Here is a 21,552-nt window from a genome sequence, read left to right as displayed (position 1 = left end):
TCAGAGCGTCTTCCGTGTCTGGAATGGATGTAGAGTATTCTTGAGTCTATAAGGTAACAATAATATAATAAGAACCTTGTTTTAATTGTGAAATGCGTTTGACTAAAAGAATTTTGTTTTTGTCTATTCTACTAGGTACTTGTACTATATTGACTAGGTAAAATAGAATTGCATTAGTAAAATGAAGAGACTAAAATACAATTTTCATTGACTAAAACTAGACTAAAATGTCATCAGTTTTCGTTGACTAAAACTAGACTAAAATAGCCATGGATAATTCTGACTAAAATATGACTAAAATGCTCGGACTTTTAGTCGACTGAAACTTGACTAGACTAAAATGAGTATGACGTGACTAAGACTAATAATAACTAAAATGACAGCTTGATGCAAAGACTAGACTAAAACTAAAATTAAGACAGGCCGCCAAAAACAACTATAATTCTAACTCAAAAAAAATAGTTTATTTACTAGTAAGAATATGAATTCTAGATATCTGTATAATTACATTTTTACTAGTAAGAATTAGGCCTATCATTTTTTTACTATTAAGAACTGTATTTCTACTAGGAAAAAATTATATTACCGAGATTTATAGCTCAGTTTTCTCTAGTCATATATTACCATTGATTTTTTTCCCTCTCATATCCAAAATTCTATTATTTCTAGTGAGAAGTCATATTGTAGATCTGTAATTCAATTTTGACTAGTAAAGACTCATATTACAGATATCTATATCTTAATTTTGACTAGTCAAAAATCCAGGTCCACATACCCATATTTCAGTTTACTAGTCAAAATATAATTACAGGTATTTATTAATGCAATTAAATTTTAGAGATCTGATGTGACACGTCCAATCCTCCTGTGTGCCACGCCCCCTAATTTACCTTGTGTGTAACCCCGATTGTTATCAACTGTTTCGTGTTATTTCTGAGTAGTCCTGTGTATTTAAGTCCGCGTTCAAGTCTGTTTCCCTAGTCCGGTCATTGACGTTGTTTAATGTGTGTTCCCTGCCTTGTCGTTTTGTGGAATACACCCCTTATTCCTGATGCTACGGCTTCCCGACCCTGATTCCCCGCTCCGTCATCTCCCTGCTTGCTCGCTTGCTCGCCCGACACGCGGTCATTACAATATATCTCGAATGTGAATTTCTTCCAGTAAAAATGTAATTACAGATATCTGAAATGACATTTTTGCTAGTAAAAACTGAATTATGGATATGTGGACCTTGAATTTTTAATAATCAAAATTAAAATGCTACATTGCCATCTTTCAGCAAGCTCCAAAAAACTGTTCATGGGCAACTCACGAATAACCAAAACTGTCAATATTTAATTCACAAATGTGAAAGGGGTTACTGTACAGCAGTGTAATTACTCAGCATTTGGATTGCAACACCAGCCCTCTCATTAGGTGAGTGAGCATGTTATGAAAAAACAAAATGGTATATTTCAACACAGCATACTTGTATTCAAATTTCATGTGTTGCTCGTTGGTTTTGTGTATGTTTTCATGTAATGAAACTCCAGTGTATGTGTTTGTGTGGTTACATTTATTGTGGGCCACAACTACTTTCTGAATTATGAATAGACCTGCTAAAAAATTGTTTACTCGGAAATGTTTTCAAAATAAATGTACACTGGGGTATTACGGAAATGTACAATAAAAATACCAAAGTCAAGGTGCAAAAATTAAAGATAATGGGCTTCTCTTTTGGGAAAAAAAGAAACACCTAGGGGTTTTTGTTATATAACAAAATCACGACTCATTACCTATACGCCTAAAATTTGTAAATTAAGATTTAATCTTTATTATCACCATTTGGCAGCACACCTTCAATGCCCTAACAGCCCACAGCTTGGGAAATGCAGGTCTATTTTGATAGGGTTTCAATTCTCATTTAATATCTTTGGATATTCAATGAATGCCATTTTGAAGTATGTGTGTCCTGTTTCACGGCACACGGAGCGCAGTAAGCTAGGCAGGACGCCAGGAAACAGGATAAATGCGGAGTTTAATTGAAGTAAACACAGAATGAACAGGCAGCAACGCAGGTTGACAATACAATGACCGGACTGGGGAAACAAACTGAAACGCGGACTAAATACATTGGCCTAATGACAGCAACAGGAAACAGCTGGTGAACACAGGGAATCCACACGGGGTTAACGAGAAGGCATTGCACACGGAAGTAGCAAATGATTGGGGTAGAACAGGACCCCCCCCCCCAAAAGCACGCACTCCGGGCGCACCTAAGGGGAGTGAAGCGATGGGGACCGGGGACACAACAGCACCTGCGGAGACAAAAGCAACAACATCAACGGGGCACAAGGAACAGCACGGACACACAGAACTGGCACAAGGAGGACAACTCAAACAAGGGCAAGGGATAACGTGAAGCTGAAGGGACCCTTAGCGGGTGTAAGGCAGGGGCCGCCGGAACAGGAGGCGACTGCGAGACCGGAACAAGGGCTGAAGGGGACGCAGAGGGTGGCGAGGAAGCAGGTAAAGGGGCTGGTGGAGATGGCGAGGAGGAAGCTGAAGGGGACTGTGGTGGAGGGGGGAAGGGAACCGTAGCCACGGCAGATGGAGGCATAGCCACAGCCGGCTTAGGTGCAGGCGACCTACGACTCGTGGGCGGGGGACCCGCAGGCGTTTGACGAAGTGCTGGAGGCAGGGCCGGCGCTGGCCGATGAGGCGACACAGGTGAAGCAGAGGGTGGCTGCCGAACTGAACCCTGGGGCCGCTGGGACGGGAACCTTGGGAGGCGGCGCGTCAGTAGTCGGGACTGGAGCCGCAGGGGGCGGCGTGCCATCCACCGGGACTGGGGTCTCGCAGAGTGGTGCATCAGCCACTGGGACTGGGGTCTCGCAGAGTGGTGCATCAGCCACTGGGACCGGGGTCTCGCAGGGCGGGCGCGTCAGCCGCAAGGGACTGGGGCTTCGCAAAGTAGCGCGTTGACCTGCAGAACTGATCAACCACCTGATCGTTCTGACCCTGCTCCTTCGTCCACTCCCCTCTGTCATGGTTAATGTGCCGTTACGCGAGTACTCGCCCGAACATGATGCTCGCCTGCCCAACTGAGAAGCACTTCTTATTTTCCATGACTAATTTACAAGAAAACTCTGTCTGATGTAATTTACTCTGATTTAGGAGCTTATTGCTAGTGAGTGATATGCAGGGTCTGTCTGCACAGCAAACCTGAGTGTTCAAACCTTCATCTGATGTGAGTGGGATGTCCTACAGAGCTACAGAAGAGAGCCGCGGACATGCTTGGCATGGAAATGTCTCTGTTTGTTCCCTCTGGGACCATGAGAAACCTGATTTCTGGTAACATCCCATCGAAAGAGAACTTGCATTTGAACTGATGATCTTTGTAGAAAGGCATCCCAGATGATGAATGTGTTTCTTTCAGTCATGGTGCACTGTGGACAGCGAGGGCGCGAGATGGTTCTGGGAGACCTCTCGCAAGTCTATGAGCAGGGAGGCAGTGCACAGGTATACTTACTGACCCTCAAGAATCCTGATGTTCTGTACATATGGTACTGAAGTCTAAGCATACTAAAAGAAGAAAGGGTTTGATATCATGGTAACACTTTACTTAAAGAAGTCATTATAATGCATTATGGATACCTTCATAAAGCCTAATAATGCATTCATAAACACGGCTATAACTATTTGTAAAAACACATAACACATTATACCCATGTTTATTATGAATGCTCTGTGAAGCTCTCATTTATAATGCACGATAGGTGCCTTCATAATGCATTATAGTGGTTCTCCAAAAGCAGAGGGTCAATGCATCATGTAAATGACCCGCTCTCAGCTAGCTGGTGTCCACTCCACCACCGTCTCCACACTGCACACGGCTTACAACTTGGCAGAGCTGGAAGCCAAGATCTGTCATGGCGGCCCAGATGTCCCCCACCCCTGCACCTGCCTGGTGTGTGTTGAGAACACCCACAATGTCCGTGGTGGGGGGTGAGTGCTCCCTCTCTCTTTGCTCTGTGGGGTGAGGCAGAAGCAGTGTGGTCTGATGGCTGGGCCCAGATGGTGATGGGTTGATGATGAGCGGGGTGAAGATGTTCTGCCATTTGCTGGGTGTGTTCTGCAGTCTAATCCCAGGGGGCAGTGTAGCTATTTGTTATAGGATGAATTTTATGTGCTTAACAGCAGTAAGTCCAGTGTGGCTAGCAAAATAAAAGGGAAGGGGGTTATTGTCACTGTTAAACAATGATGGAGGACAGATAGAGGTGAGTGACAGTATGCAGACCTTTCTGACAATGTGGAGCCCTGTTCCTTTGCTTTATTTCTGTGTGAACTTGCCCCATTCAGTAACAAGGCTCTCTGTGGTTTTCTCCAACCCTGCCTGCAGCTGCACTGGCTTGGCTGTCCACATGAACGGCGCCCAGCTGATGAACGCAACAGTGGCCCAGGACGTATTTCCTTTAGTCATCCTGTCCCACTGCCACACCGTCTGCATCTCCCTGTTCAAGGTAGCGCCATCCCCTGGAGGAACGAGGAGCTGTAGCACTAATGCAGCACTACCTCTTATACAAAGCTGTGTGAACTATTGAATTTTTACATGGCATGGAGGACAAGATGAATGTGTGAATGCGCCCTTAAATAGGACTTAACGATGATAAAATTGTGATGGTAGATGGGTCCTCAAGAAGGATACATCATCTTTGGGTCATTTAAATATTAACCAAGACTCTTACCCCTTAAGGTGAGCAGGAGCTGTGTGAATGTGTCCCCGTTCATGCTGAGCACCCCTGCGCCTGAGAAGGGGGGGGGGCCCTTCAGTGGGGCTGAGTTTTGTCTTTTAGAAATCCACCTGCTGTGTAGTTTGAGATGGAAATTGGAGGATCTGATCACCTATGGGCCATTCTCCTTCTTTATTGCTCATCCAGTCTGTGTCACTCTTACGATGATGCAGCTCTTCTGCTCGTTCACCATCAAATGCAGCTGTCCTGTGCTTGCCAGGGCCTCGGGGTTCCAGCTGGCACCATGCTGGCGGCCCTCGGGGCTTGGCGCAGTGGGCTGTGTTTGCCCGCAAAGCTCTGGGGGGTGCACTGTGCCAGGCTGGCATCCTGGCTGCAGCGGGTGGGCTGGTTCAGGCAGACATGGTGGGCTAGCTGGAGAAGGATTACCTTTGCTGATGGCACCTCCCTCTGGAATATTTCAGATGAGATGGTACCTCTGTCCTTAATAGCAGTGGTAATATCACCTGATGTATGCATCTCATGGGATTCTTAGCACTGTTTCATCACAGCACGTGGGTCTCCATCAAGAAGCTCCACCTCCTGGCCGAGCAGTATGTGGAGCAGGGAGTGAAGGCCCAGTGAAGCCACAGGAAAATGCCCAAACATGGCTTTTACCACAGACAGGAGCTTGTATTGATAGCAAGCACACTGAGAGTCCATCCTTTTCTTTTCATTTACTACACTATCCCACTCCTCGCGTTATGGGGTTCCGGAGCTTTTCCTAGAAACAACAGATACAGGATGGGGTACCAACCCATCGTAGGGCATACATACATACACACCATTCACATCTACAAGCAATTCACCTTAGCATGATTTTGGACTGTGGAGGGAAACCAGATTACCTGGAGGAAACCCTTGTAGGATCTCTCTGTCTCTCTGTCTCTCTCTCTCTCTCTCTCTCTCTCTCTCACACACACACACACACACACACACACACACACACACACACACACACAAACACTCAAGGTGATTCAGATTCCAATGCAAAGGAAGGCTTTCACCCCAAGTTTTATGGCTCGGAGAGCTAGAAACCTAGGAATTACAACCTAGGCCTTGATTTAAGGGTCCAAGCCTAGAGCAAGCTGGTACCCCTAGTCAAGAGGGGGATGCACACTTGGGTGCTGATAAGGGTGAAACAAAGAGTGCTGGTGTTCTAAGAATCCAACATGCACCACCCCTCCTCTCTCAGCTGAAGCACGTGTTCCCATTAGGCTCACCATGTAGTTATGACGCTCTACTGTCTGCTCTGGGTCAGCTTCCTTAGATGGGGGTGCTCAGCTATAGGAAACGGGCATGCATGTGGTCCTGTAGGCCAGAAGGCAGCTCAGCAGAGGGTCAAGCTCCTTAGGAAACATGGGCTGCAGGTGAGGCCACCTCCCTGCCATGCTACTGTCCTTCTGCGAGCTGCGGTGCCCCCCACAGGCATTCAAAGGAAAAGCAAGACTCCACTTATTCTACTAATGTGCAGTGAAAGTTTTTAGGTGCTTTTCCCATGATGGGAGGCCAGACGCAAAATAGCAGAACCCAAAACAACAGTTCGAGTATGCATGTACAGACAAGATTAAATCATATTTCTTTTAATACCTTACTTATTTCTTTTTATCCCAGAACAGCTAATCTCTTTAATGTCTTATTTTATTAATATGTATTACTCTATCCCTAATATTCTATCTCTAGTTTTATCCTCCTTTTACACTTTTATTTTGTAGTTGCTTGTACTTTTTTTCCTGCTTTTTTATCTATCATAACTTTATCTTTTCCTTTTTATGAACTCACCATTCATGATTTTACTCTGTATATTTTAACCTGCCTCTGGTGCTTTGTTCTATTCTTTTATTATTTACCTATTTGTCTATTTGTTTATTTACTAACTTATTTATAGTTGCCTTTCATGTCTTTTGTCCCTTTATTTTACATAGTGTGGGTAAGGCTGGCAGGAGTGGGTTGATATTGTTTTTTATTATGCAGAGCACTTTGTGATGCTTTGTGTTTGTAGGAGAAGTGCTGTATAAATAAAGTCTGATTGATTTATTGACAGAGATGTCACAGCCAGAGGGGCGAGCAGGCCAGAAGGACATCACGTGTAGTGGAGGTGTCACCGGCAGCGGGGTAGGCAGAATGTCTATTTTTGGGTGTCCAGGCAGCACACCTCAGGAGGGGTGGGGGAAATAAATAAATGCATTAGCCAAAGTAGAGGAGACTAGAGGCAGCACAAAGAGTTAGGTGAGTGCAATATGTAAGCTTTTAGCTATGGCAGCATAAGTAGGTGGGAACGCAGGCATGGGCAGTCCCTGAAATGTCAGCAATCCAATTCCATAAGGGGGTGTGAAGCTAGAGTGGCAGCACTGACAGTTCAGTTCATCCAAAGACAAAGGCACTGATCCCCACTCAGCTCTACACCTCACACTGCAGGCCTGACTTGGAGTGAGTGGTTAGCTAGAGATAGAACAGTCCCTATAAGCTATACTAAACAGGTGTGTTTTTAGTCTGCAGGGACTAGAATATTAAAAGTGCGCGTGAATCTTGCACATCTGCTGAAAGACCATTCCACATAGCAGTATTTTGTAGTCAATCTGAGACTTAACTAGAAACCAGTGAAGGAAGCATAGAGCAGGGCTAATATGATCAAATATTTTAGCTTTTGTAAGAACTGTGACTGCTACATTTTAAACTAGCTGAAGTTTATGTAAAGATCAAGATGGTCAACAGAAAGGAGGGCATTACAGTAGTCCAGTCTGGAAGTTATAAAGGCATGTGTTACTTTTTCTGCCTCATGAAAGGAGAGCATTTTCAGAAGCTTGGCTATGTTCTGTAAATTCCAGTAGTACTTCTTATTGTATTGAAACCAGGACCCCAAGATCTCTGACCACTGTACTCAGCTCAGTAGGAAAACCACCAAAGTTGAGGTTGTCAAACTTATTTCAAGTAGCCTTGGGTCCAAGTAACAGTATTTCTGTATTTCTCTGTATTTAATATAAGGAAGGGGTGTTGGAGAGCATTCCTTCCGGGGACTCTCTTGTTCTACTGGGGGACTTCAATGCTCACGTGGGCAATGACAGTGAGACCTGAAGTGGCGTGATTGGGAGGAACTGAACCCGATCTGAACCCGAGTGGTGTTCTGTTGTTGGACTTCTGTGCTCGCCACGGATTGTCCATAATAAACACCATGTTCAGGCATAAGGGTGTTCATATATGCACTTGGCACCAGGACACCCTAGGTCGCAGTTCGATGATCGACTTTGTAGTCGTGTCGTCGGACTTGCGGCCGCATGTCTTGGACACTCGGGTGAAGAGAGGGGCAGAGCTGTCAACTGATCACTACCTGGTGGTGGGTTGGCTCCGCTGGTGGGGGAGGAAGCCGGCCAGGCCTGGCAGGCCCAAACTTATAGTGAGGGCCTGCTGGGAATGTCTGGCTGAATCCCCTGTCAGGAGGAGTTTCAACTCCTACCTCCGGCAGAACTTTTCCCATGTCCCGGGGGAGGCGGGGGACATTGAGTCCGAATGGGCCATGTTCTGCGCCTCCATTGTGGAGGCGGCTGACCGGAGCTGTGGCCGTCGTTGCCTGTCGTGGCGGCAATCCGTGAACCCGCTGGTGGACACCAGTGGTGAGGGATGACGTCAAGCTGAAGAAGGAGTCCTATCGGGCCTATTTAGCCTGTGGGACTCCAGAGGCAGCTGACGGGTACCGGCAGGCCAAGCGGGATGCGGCTTCGGCGGTCGCTGAGGCAAAAACTCGGGTTTGGGAGGAGTTTGGCGAGGCCATGGAAAACGACTTCCGGACGGCTTCGAGACGATTCTGGCCCACCATCCGGCGGCTCCGGGTGGGAAAGCGGTGCAACATCAACACTGTTTATGGTGGGGATGGGGTGCTGCTGACCTCAACCCGGGACGTTTTGGGTCGGTGGAGGGAGTACTTCGAAGACCTCCTCAATCCCACCAACACGCCTTCCGATGTGGAAGCAGAGTATGGGGACTTGGGTGTGGACTCCCCTATCTCGGGGGCGGAGGTCGCTGAGGTGGTTAAAAAGCTACTCGGTGGTCGAGCCCCAGGGGTGGATGAGATCCGCCCAGAGTTCCTGAAGGCTCTGGATGCTGTGGGGCTGTCTTGGTTAACACGCATCTGCAGCATCGCGTGGACATCGGGGGTAGTGCCTCTGGACTGGCAGACCGGGGTGGTGGTCCCCCTCTTCAACAAAGGGGACCAGAGGGTGTGCTCCAACTATAGGGGGATCACACTCCTCAGCCTCCCTGGTAAGGTCTATTCGGGGGTTATGGAGAGGAGGGTCCGTCGGATTGTCGAACCGCGGATTCAGGAGGAGCAGTGTGGTTTTCGCCCCGGCCGTGGAACAGTGGAACAGCTCTATACTCTCCGCAGGGTTCTGGAGGGTTCATGGGAGTTTGCCCAACCAATCTACATGTGTTTTGTGGACTTGGAAAAGGCATTCGACTATGACCCTCGGGGAGTCCTGTGGGGGGTGCTCCGGGAGTATGGGGTACCGGGCTTCCTTTTAAGGGCTGTTCGGTCCCTGTATGACCGGTGCCAGAGTCTGGTCCGCATGAGCGGCAATAAGTCGGACTTGTTTCCGGTGAGGGTTGGACTCCGTCAGGGCTGTCCTTTGTCACCGATTCTGTTCATAACTTTTATGGACAGAATTTCTAGGCGCAGCCAGGGCGTTGAGGGTGTCCGGTTTGGTGACCTCAGGATTAGGTCTCTGCTTTTTGCAGATGATGTGGTCCTGTTGGCTTCATCAAACCGTGACCTTCGGCTCTTGCTGGGACAGTTCGCAGCCGAGTGTGAAGCGGCTGGGATGAGAATCAGCACCTCCAAATCCGAGACCATGGTCCTCAGCCGGAAAAGGGTAGAATGCTCTCTCCGGGTCGGGGATGGGATCCTTCCGCAAGTGGAGGAGATTAAGTATCTCGGGGTCTTGTTCACGAGTGGGGGGACGATGGAGCGGGAGGTCGACAGGCGGATCGGTGCGGCGTCCGCAGTGATGCGGGCGCTGCATCGGTCTGTCATGGTGAAGAAGGAGCTGAGCCAAAAGGCGAAGCTCTCGATTTACCAGTCGATCTACGTTCCTACCCTCACCTATGGTCACGAGCTATGGGTAGTGACCGAAAGAACGAGATCGCGAGTGCAAGCGGCCGAAATGAGTTTCCTCCGCAGGGTGGCTGGGCTCTCCCTTAGAGATAGGGTGAGGAGCTCGGTCATTCGGGAGGGACTCAGAGTAGAGCCGCTGCTCCTCCGCATTGAGAGGAGTCAGATGAGGTGGCTCGGGCATCTAATTAGGATGCCTCCTGGACGCCTCCCTGGTGAGGTATTCCGGGCATGTCCCACTGGGAGGAGGCCCCGGGGAAGACCCAGGACACGCTGGAGGGACTATGTCTCTCGGCTGGCCTGGGAACGCCTCGGGATTCCCCCAGAGGAGCTGGATGAAGTGGCCGGGGAGAGGGAAGTCTGGGATTCCCTGCTGAGACTGCTGCCCCCGCGACCCGACCTCGGATAAGCGGGAGAAAATGGATGGATGGATGGATAATATAAGGAAGGAATAAGTTTTCCTTTCAATACCGAATCTCTTGTAGATAGTCTTCTAACGCAGTGAGCTGGGATGCATCATATGGTTTGACAGAAAAATATAACTGTGTATCATCAGCAAAACAATGGAACCGTACACTATGATTTTTAATAATGTTACTAAGAGGTATCAAATATAAGGTGAACAGTAGTGGGCCCAGCACTGATCCCTGTGGGACACCATGTTTCACTTTAGTAGGTTTGATAGATTCATCGTTCACATGGACAAACTGATAACGATCAGTTAAATTAGAGAGAGCTGTCCCCTTAATGCCAACCACAGATTCTATCCAGGCCAAGAGTATATTATGGTCCACAGTATCGAATGCTGCAGTTAGATCTAGCAACACCAAACAAAGATATACAACCACAGTTGGAAGCCACAAGCAAATCATTCATTACTTTGAATATAGCTGTTTTTGTGCTATGGTTTGGTCTAAAACCAAATTTAACAGGGTATTGCTAATCAGTGGTGCAATCTCCTTAAGGAGCTTTGTAGGAATTGGGTCTACAAAGCTACTAGAAGATTTGCAGGAGGAAATTAAGCTCAAAAGTTCTGATTGGTTTACAGGAAAGAAAGATTCATAGGTGTCATTATCAGTATGAATAGGAATAGTAGAAGTCTGGTAGCTGCATGAAGCTCTGTATGGTCTGTCTAATTTTAGTTATTGTACCATTAAAAAATGTAATAATGTCATCACTCCTAAGAGATTCTGGGACTCTTTAACATTGAATTTTGTGTTAACGTAGAAAGAGATTCAAATTGGAATTTAGGATTGTTTTTGTTCTCTTTTATTAGTCTGGAGAGATACCAATTCTGATTGAGATGCTTTTTTCTCTCAGGTAGAAGGTAAACCATTTTAACACTGGGCCCTGAAGTGGCCCAACTTGTGCCACTAAGCATTGGAAAAGATTCTCACGGTCAATTGTGTTAAAACCTGTGCTAAGATCAATCAGGACTAAAATTGCACAAGGGCCAGAATTGGTAGTGAGTAGAATGTCGTTCAGTACCTTCAGCAATATCTTGGAAATAAGTGGTAGCTTGGAGATGGGCCTGTAGTTTTTATGGTCACTGTGGTCTACGTTATGTTTTTAATTTTTTTTTCCATTGACAAATACACTTCTGTAAACTGACATATGTGAAAATGATCATTTACAAAACATCAAATACTTTCCATTACTGTTTTAAAATGCTACTTAGCTAAAGTAATGATTTGTTTATCTTTGGACTCTTTCGTGCAATGAGTAAATTTACTTGAATTATAGAAATAGCCAATGGCACTACATCACATTATTTGCAGTACAGCTAGCTAAGTCCTACAACTTTCCATCTATCCCTAGTGTCAGGCCTACCTATTGTGTTGCCCTAATGTGTCTATTAATGACCAATTATAGAGCCCTGATTGCTATTTATACGTAAGGGTTTGGGCTCTGACTAGCAAGTCAGGCATTTGTTGTGTGTGTTGTGGCTGTTATTGCCTTTGCTGGCACCGGTATCTGTGTCTTGTATGTTACCTCAATCATCTTAGTCTACCCCGTGCATAACCCTCCTGTACTGGCATCAGAATCCCAGTCTTCCTTCACCTGTGCCAGGCTGCGTGTCACACCTGTAAATAAAATTTCCTAAACTGAGAGTAAATATTTAAAAGCTAAAGATCTTTAAAATAAAAAGCTAATAAAACCACACTGAAAACTAAGTAAACTTGAACTGAATTTTAAATGAAAATTGAAAATACCATAACTAGATTCAAAAATCAAAACTATAATAAAAATAACACAAAGGCATGGACAGCTATATGGTGTTTCTGTTACGAAGGTATTTTATTTTCATTTACGGTCATCTAGGAGTCTTTATATAATCCCATAGCGGGGAATCACGTAAATGCTTGTATTTCTGGACTATGTCAGTCAACCTTTCTTCTATGTTTGTTTTCAGTCTGATGCGAAAGGCTAAAAAAGGTGTTTGTATACAGTCTTTGGTCTGATCTTCTTTCTGATCAATTTCTGCTACTTTTCCCCTTGGCCGGTGAATGATTGAGGTGCGTTTGCATCACTGATCAGTGTTGTGTCAGTCTTTGAGTGGCCCGTGCCCTCGGTCACCACAGCCACTGGCGTATCCTGGTCAAGCATGACCCAGGCTTAAGGTGGCAATTCATGGAGGGGGTTTCATTTTATCATAGGCATATATTTTCCTTTCTCCTGTTTTTCCTTTATGGAAAGGGGTATACAAAAGTCAGGTCAGCACTGGGGCGAGGCAGGGGACACTGTGGATGGGATGCTGGTCCATTTCTGAGCACATTCATACTCACAAAGGATATTTCAGAGACTCTCAGCTCTTTGAAGAGCCCTGAGGAGATGGGAGAAACCACTCAAAATTGGAGAGAAACCCCACAGCCACCACACCATCCTGTAAATGGCACGGTTGCTTGTATATTACAGAAGGCATAAATGATAAATAATAAATATCATAGTGGGCATGTGTGCACTTACCCTGAACACTGCCGATGGTAACCCATTTTTCTTGGTGGACAAGTACTTTCTGTTGCTGGTTTTCAGCCCCACCCTGAGACCCAGCCACTCGACCCACAAGCAGGTTAGAACATTTTGTCAGTCATCTCTGCAGCTGCTGTAAGGGCCCCAGGCTGAATATCCCCTGTCTGATAAAGGGCTGTTTATAAAAACCTGCCTCCATCATTCTCAGAAACCCACCCCTCCACCTGAGAGTGCAGGAGCCCCTGCATCAGCAATGCCATTTGAGCCCAATAACTGAGTGTAAGACGTCCACCTGCATGACCAGCCTTAGAGCAGATGGCGGACAAGGCTAGCATTAGTCTGCTAGCTATCCAGGGGGGGCACATAAAACCTACCCTGTATACAATGAGGGATTCCTATTGCCTCTCTCCTCTCTCTGGGACAGACAACACCCTTGTCACCAGCCATCTGAGTCAGACAAAGCAGACATTGTGAAGATTCTACCTTTGCTATCAGATTTCTACCTTTGCTATCAGTAATTAAGAAATAAAACCAGGAGCTGCCTGAAGTCACATGTGCTACCCATGTATTAAAGGTATATTACAGGTGTTCACATTCACAATCTACTTCATAGTCTTTGGGACATCAGTGGAAAACGCGAGTTTAATCCTGCTTATTACAATTACGTCACAGTCAACAAACAATTAGATAGATGTGGAGATCTGGACTTATTCTGACTTTCACCACTGCATTAAATCTGGCCTGTAGATCGATCTTTCGCTTTCCACAGAATAAAAAAATAATTTTGCTCATCTGCACCGGTAAACTTGTGAAGATTCTACCTTTACTTTAGTAAAATTTTGGGGTAGTATCTACTTTGAGAATGAAAATTGAGTACTTTTTCCACCACTGGATTAGACTGCAAAAAACTGCATAGCAAACCAGGAATCCATTATGCTTGCTTAATGTGAAACAGTGTTAAGGAGTTAAAGAGAATTGTTAAAACTCTTCATCTGGAAAATAAGTGTATATTTGCCCAGGAAAACACAATTTAATATTAGAACACATGCAAATTAACAGTAACACAATAAAATCCAAGCAGAATTTCTTCTGTTCTCCAAAAGGTTACTGATATATTGTTGGATGGCTAGATGCACACTGCTTCTGTTCCCGATCCTCTCCTCACCACAGCCATAGTGCTGTATGTGAGACCTGACCGTGGAGAATATAAATAACACATATGAGTGGCATTTCATGTCTGACTGGACACTAAAACATGGCGACTAAGAAAGAAAGAGTACAACTCTCGCCGGAGTCTTTGTGTATTATCTGGTTAGATGAGAGATTTCAGGAACACAGAGCTTGTCTAGGAATCACTCTGTCCAAAAGCAGCTTCCCAGGTTCCCTTCCCAAGAAATGAGGCACAAAGGCACTGTGGGAGCACCAGCCATGAGCTGGAGACAAGCAGGTATCCAAAAGCAGAGCAATGACAGGCAATCAATCACTAGATGCCCCATAGTGGACTTTAAGATGATGGTTACCTTGTTGGATGGAGACATATATGTTGTTGCTGGCCAGTATGACCACCTGTGGATAATTCTACTCTGGGTCAAAAACCTCATGCTTTCCAGGTTTGGCACAGCGCCCAGAGTGTGAGGTCCACCGCGGGTGAGGGGTACCTCCCTTCACAGTCCTTACAAGCCAATTTCCTGGATCAAAGTTCTGTCCCAGGACTGCTGTCTGTTATTAGCCTGCCATTGTGGTTCAGAAATCGGTTGTTGCAGGTTTTACTTGCAACATCCCTGCCCAGTGGATGTCGGTGTCGACAGAGACCTCATCCTCAGGCACCCACTGGTGGGCATAGTGCTTGCAACTGATGCTCAGAAAGTTGGCCTCTGGGTAGAGGGCCAGGTGCACGGACCACAGCTCCGACTCGCCGACGGACTGGGCACAGCAGGACAGGTAGTCTGTAGCGCAGCAGAAGTAGTGCTGGTGGGGCTCGGAGAGCAGGGTGCAGTGGTCACCGGGCTGGTGGGGCTCGGAGAGCAGGGTGCAGTGGTCACCGGGATGGTGGGGCTCGGAGAGCAGGGTGCAGTGGTCACCGGGCTGGTGGGGCTAGGAGAGCAGGGTGCAGTGGTCACCGGGCTGGTGGGGCTCGGAGAGCAGGGTGCAGTGGTCACCGGGCTGGTGGGGCTCGGAGAGCAGGGTGCAGTGGTCACCGGGCTGGTGGGGCTTGGAGAGCAGGGTGCAGTGGTCACCGGGCTGGTGGGGCTCGAAGAGCAGGGTGCAGTGGTCACCGGGTTGTGTGCCATTGCAGGCATCTCTGCCAATATTCAAGAGAGCTCTGAGGTGGGGTGGGGGAAGTATCTGGCGGAGGATGATTAAAAGGATCCTAGTGGGTGTCCTTCAACCCCAGAAAACATCTTATTCCTCTGTCTTCCAGCTCTCTCGTGTTTTGCCGCTGCTGTCCATATTCGTTCAGTTCTTTCCCGTATACGTGTAACATCAGGTGTCCCCTCTCCGCGTTGGAAGCTGCTCTGATTGTGCTTGCCATAGCACTGCATGCTGCAGTGCTACGGCAGTGAAAGGAAAAAAAGCTCAACTCAAAACTTGCAACTCAAAAATTGCAATTACAGTACCATTAGGTACTATTATGCTGTATATGGTTACATTCACATTGCAGGACAAATGTGGCCCAAATCTGATTTTTTGCTCATATGTGACTCAGATCGCATTTTTTCATGACAATGTGAACAGCACAAGTCACATGGAATCCGATTTTTTCAATTCCGATTTGGGCCACTTCAGTATGTGATCATAAATCGGATACAGGTCTGATTTTTTTGCAACGCGACCTCAGTCTGAACAGCGAAATCGGAATTCATGCGACTTTTACGTCACTCTCGATCGACGTTCGTCACAATTCTGCGCAGGCGGAAGTCACCATATGTCCCCGTCAGAGTGCCAAACATGGAGGAGAACACAGAAGCTGGCCAGTGGAGGGACAGGGAGGTGCTGGATTTAATAAGTATTTGGGGAGATAAATCTGTTCAGGCAAAACTGGATGGTTCATATCGTAACCGGGCAGTTTTCGAATCAATAAAGTGTCATTGCGTCTTTGTTGTTTTGTGCGCACGTGGGCCAGTTCAGTATAGTGAACCATTCACATTGACATCTGATATTGCCCACATTAAAAAGAGTAATGTGAACAAGCAAACAAAAAATCCGATCTGAGCAGAAAATCAGAATTGAGCATTAAGTCCTGCAGTGTGAACGTAGCCTATATGTGAGGTACATACTCTGCTTTTCCCTGAACGATGGGCATGCGATGTGTATGTGTGTGTGTGTGTGTGTGTGTGTCCTTGTGTGTGTTGGGAAGAGAGGTAGAGATGAAAGTGATGAGAAGGAGAAGCAAAGGGAAGATTGATGAAGGGGATGTTATTTGGCCAGGATATCCAACCAAAGCCTGATGAAACCAAAGCCAGACTCACCACAGAGTGAGAAGGCCAGAGGTAGGGGCATGGCAACCACCAGCATAACGCCCCGCCCATGGCACCCCCACCCCTGGCAAATCATGCCATGCATGTCATGCCACCCCTATTGAAGGATGGGGTTTTTTTTTTTGTCTGTATAAGTGGGAGACAGAAGGCTATTCTGGTCTGATGCATTAACAGAAGCAGAACATGCAGGCTGGCCCAGCCCAGGACAGGAGAGATCAGTGGGCAGGAGGGGGGACCCCCAGAGAGCCACCACCCCACACCAGCTCAGTGACCCTCCCCAACCAGAGGCACAGGGCATAAGAACCACTCTCAAGGCCCCGGTCTGAGAGAGGAGGGAGCAAAGCTAACTAGGATCAAGTGGAAGTGATGGGATTGGGGGGCTAGTGAAGTCAATATTTAATGGGAGGAGTAGTGGAGGGATGTGGAGAAGAAAGAAAAGAAAAAGAGAAAGAAACAAGAGTGATTTTTTTTTCTTTTTCACAATTGCACACCTCTTATCATCACATATAAGTACAATCTCGTCTCTGTTTTTTCTCTTTCCCGTTTTCCTGACAGGTAAAGAATAACCTAGGCAGGAATGAACTCCTCAGACAGGCCCCCAAACTGCTGATGGTACTGACTGTCTCTCTCTACCTCGGCTTCACTTGCTCAGTTGCGCCCCCTTGTTATCAGGTTGCTACGTGCGAACCATGTGGCTTCGTCTAGTTTGATGACAAATGGCAGCCTGTGCATTAAGGTGATACTCTATTCACTCCATCTTGTCCCCCACAATTGAAATCACTGTAGTGTCTGCACAGACTACCTGTGGCTCTGCTACCATGCATTACGAGTGATCAGACCACAGATTATGGGATTTCCCAACAGCCGTAAGCTGGCCCTGTGAGCGCTCAGTTCTTTGGGCCAGTTTAGCCCCTCTTAGCACACAAAGCGCTCTTTCAGCTGGTTCCTGCCCCCAATGGTCTGTCCCCAGCAGCGCTGCTCCAGCACCCCCCACACTCTCCAACCTACCTGATTTGTCTCTTTTCCCGAGACAATGACCCATCTTTACCTACATTTATGGTCAGAACACCCCACACTCTCCAGCCTGCCTGCTTTGACACTGACATTTCCCGAGCCACTCACCCTTTCCCTTACCTCCAGCTCAGTCTTTCCGCTCCACAGATGACACATAGCTGTGTAATTCAACCCCAGGTCAGGTTACCTGTACAGCAGCCTGTGCAGTGTGTGTGCATTACAGAGGGCACCTAAGACTGGAGTGTGAGTATGGGTGTCAGTATTAGCAGAGGTTCAGTGTCAGTACAACTTCCTGGGGGTGATGATGAGCATTTGACCAAGTTTAGGACATTAACAGACATGTAAATTGACAGGTAGAAGAGATCTATGAGATCAAAGTGAATGACCGCAACAGCCTCTCAATTTGGGGGGAGGGGGGGGGCGGTAGCTCTGGGTAGCACAACCACAGCCACTGAGCCCTCAGTATTTCCTGCTCTTTCATTGCCTTAGTAACGTGGTTCTCCAAGCAACTCTCTGGACACTTGCCATCCCCAACACTGACAATATACTGTGAAATAAAGGAGGTATTCAGGCAACCGGCATGGTCAGTCACAGGGCCATTTCTTGCTGTTGAAAAGATCAGGGGATAAGTAAAGTTTACCTGAGGCTTGACTTTTTTTTGAAGGAAGATTGGCATCGGGCTAAAATACTTGGGGCTAGGCTTAAAATACTCAGGGCTATAGCCCCAAGTGGTCGGACCCAACGATGCCCATGGTCAGTCAGCACTGGCAGGGCACTCCTGTGCCCGTCACCTGACAGCATCAAGGACCTCTCCTCAGGAATGATCCAGGACTACCAGCTACGATGAACAATGGCTAAAGGCTGACTCTGGCCTTCTCAGACTGCAGTGACCCTGTTTAATTACGCTGACGCTCTACTCCATCAGCCCCAAGTCTCGAGCCCCCAAGCTGACACAGGGGCCTGTCCTCTAATTCTCTGAGTAATTTAGGATGGTTTCAGCAAATAGGGACATTATATCCACTATTCCACTGAAAACCTTTCACATCTAGCAAATTTATGGAGGCCTAGGTAAACTCTTAACCATTAAACCCATACAGCTGGAGTTATAAACTTCCCTAAAGTCCTATTGGCTCATGGACCTGAAAAGCCAATAGAAATGTTTCCTCTGGCACTTGGTGGGGAGTGTGGGCTGGGAAATGACACATATTACATGTTAATGTGCCATACAGGTATTACTAACATGGCTACCCCCTCCTTCTCAGCAGTCAGGAAAGCTAGCTGGGTGTTTAGGGGATCACACTGGGTCAGGAATTTGAGGCAAATGAAAGCCTCAGGGCAGGAGAAAGTGACATCCCTGCCAGCAAGAGCAGTTTTTCATGCCGCCTTAGGGAAAGCCCAGGCATAAATTCTAAATGAATTCAAGGCCATTTCAGAAAATTCACCGGAATGATTCATGGAAATTTTTTTGGCACCACGAGATACTCCACAGGCCATGATCTGCTTGAAATACGACTGGAGTTACGGCCCCCGCCGTTTCGAAGGGCCACATGTCATCATTTATAATGGGCTTTCATAAAATCAAAGAGAGGAACGGACATTTAAAACATACAACTCATACACACCATGTCAGCAGCTTTAAAATGTGAAGTCAGCAATGTATTAAAACAGCGGCCCATCCTGCCTGTCTGCATGGGAAGGTAGAATTACACAAAATCACAGGGCGTATAGGTGCACTGCGTCTTGGCCTCCACCAGTGAAGCAACCACTGCATAAACAGGCCTGTTTCTGCTTTGCCCAAGAGCAAGGAGACATATCATGGTCATTTAATACGGCCCACACTCAAAGCTAGCACAATATCTCCCCCTTGTGGCAGGTCCTCTCAGCAGCAATGTCCACCGACTGACCTACATTTTGCTCCAGTGTTTCATCAATTACCACGGGTCCTTCAGGCAAAACGCTGAGAACCTACAATTATTTGACATTTCCCAAAATAGCTGCACTGACCTTGAGAAACTGCAGAAAACGTGCTCCGTAATTTTTTATCAGAGAGCAGAGAAGAAGGGATTTATAAATCACAAGCCTAATGCATGTAAATCTAAACAGGTATGAAGGCTAGGTGCTAAGACAGGAAACTCCACACATACACATATTTTAACTGGGAGTCTGACAAACTGTGAGAGTGTGTACTGGTCTTGATTTATCTCGCTATGCAATGTTGATTATCATTTCTCCAATACTTTAAACGCTTTCATATTAACAAAAAAAATGTGTTCTGAAAAAAGATAGCTGTGAGTAATGGCCTTTCTATATCGCCCTCTAGTGTTCAATACACTTATGCCTTGTCCACACATACACAGATATTTTTTAAAACGGTGTTTTTCCTCCTCTGTTTAAAAAAAAAATCCCCGTGCACATGAACATTGTCTTCTAAAAAATTATCGTCCACATGAAACCGCTAAAATGCGCTGTCAAAAGCATGCCAAACCAACAGGCGGCATTATAACTCTAACCGTACTGCCCTGTTAGCCAATCAGAAGCCCTATTGCCAGTCCTGTTAAGTTGAAAATCATGGCACACATTTTGACGCCTGTGTTGTTCAATATAATGCGAGAGTGACTCAACAATTATCTGTACACATGTAAGAAGTCCTGTCAGTAAGGTTAGCACAAGCACTATTTCGGCTAAGTCCGCCATTGCTCAAACTCGCCTAATGTATACAGCAAACAGCGCGCGCTCTGACGTTAAACAAAGTGGACAACGGCACACAATCTGACATTTCAAGCCAAAAAGTCTGTTTTCCCTGTCTACATGTCGACGCTGAAAACGGAGTTTCTTAAAATCTTCACCCTGGGTGGAGTTTTGCAAAAGGTCCATTTTCAGTAACCTGAGACGTCGTTTACATGTGGACAAAAGCCCAAGACGAATAGAAATAGGTAGGTTTTAAAATATGCCCGTGTACGAGTGGACAAGGCATTAGAGTACACAAAAGTAGGAACATGGGGCAAGAAAATAACTACAATTAATTTCAAGTAAAGGGTTTGCTGCAATTCATTATATATACACCCAGTAATATGGAGTGGTATTCTGGAAGGCGAGGTCACACCAGTTAAGGCCAAGCATACACAAGTTAACTGCTAAATTAAACATGGAAAATGTCAGGTAAACAAAAAGCATTTGATTTAGGACACCAATCATTACAACACTGGCCTTTTAAGTGTTAGCTAATTGATTTAAATGCCCAGGAACCAAAGACTCATCAGCTTATTGAGGTTTTCACATCCCCAACCTCACTCTAAGCCAGGGGACTTAGGTCCAGGCTCCACAGAGCAGTTACAGGTGGTTAGAAGGTAGGATCACTAACCCTGGAGTTAGAAATATTAATGCCCCCCCCCCCCCCCGTTTCTAATTCTTAATAGTGTTAGGAGGTCTTCAGCTCTGGCATGTTTTCATTTTAGGCCTCCCTGGTTTGAAAGCCCCACTTTAGATGCCTGCCAAAGCAGCAGGTTAGTGTATAGCCTGAGGTCTGTCCTGTCCCTTCCCGATCCCCGTTGCCCCAAGAAGTGACCCTAAATCCTCTGTGATCCTGCTCCCTGCCCAGCCTCCTATCAGACTGTTCTCAACCCAAGAGACAGCAAATCACAAAGAATGGCATATCAAGCAAATGCCCCGTTATGCACGGTCACGTTTTCACTCAGCAGATATTCTCAAGGATGCTTTACTGGTTTATGTGGCCGAATCCCGAGGGACAGCAGTGCAAATATGCAGGATGGATTCCTAACCCTGAAACCCATCCAGATCTACACTGCGGCCAAGAGCAATCCTGCTAGAAGGATTTTTCAGAACGTAAGGCACTAGTAACACTCTGCTGCACAAACGCCATGTGCTGCTGATGCAGGGGCACATTCAGAGTGACTCAGTTCACAGTGTTGGCCGCTGTTGACCGACATTAGAAGTGCCAGCCCTCATCTGCTCGCAGTCAACTACTCACAGTCAGCTACTCACAGTCAGCTACTCACAATCCATCACTCACAGTCAGTTACTTGCAGCCACAGTCAGTTATTTGCAGTCAGCTATTCATAGTCAAATATTCCCAGTCAGTTACTCCCAGTCAGATACTCCCAATTACTCACAGTCACTTACTCCAGTCAGCTACTCAAAGTCAATTACTTACAGCCTGTTACTCACAGTCAGCTACTCAAAATCAGTGACTAGCAAG

The sequence above is a fragment of the Paramormyrops kingsleyae genome, chromosome 22 (genome assembly GCF_048594095.1).
Source record: "Paramormyrops kingsleyae isolate MSU_618 chromosome 22, PKINGS_0.4, whole genome shotgun sequence".
In the NCBI taxonomy this organism is placed as follows: Eukaryota; Metazoa; Chordata; class Actinopteri; order Osteoglossiformes; family Mormyridae; genus Paramormyrops; species Paramormyrops kingsleyae.
Note: the sequence above shows the minus strand (reverse complement) of the source record.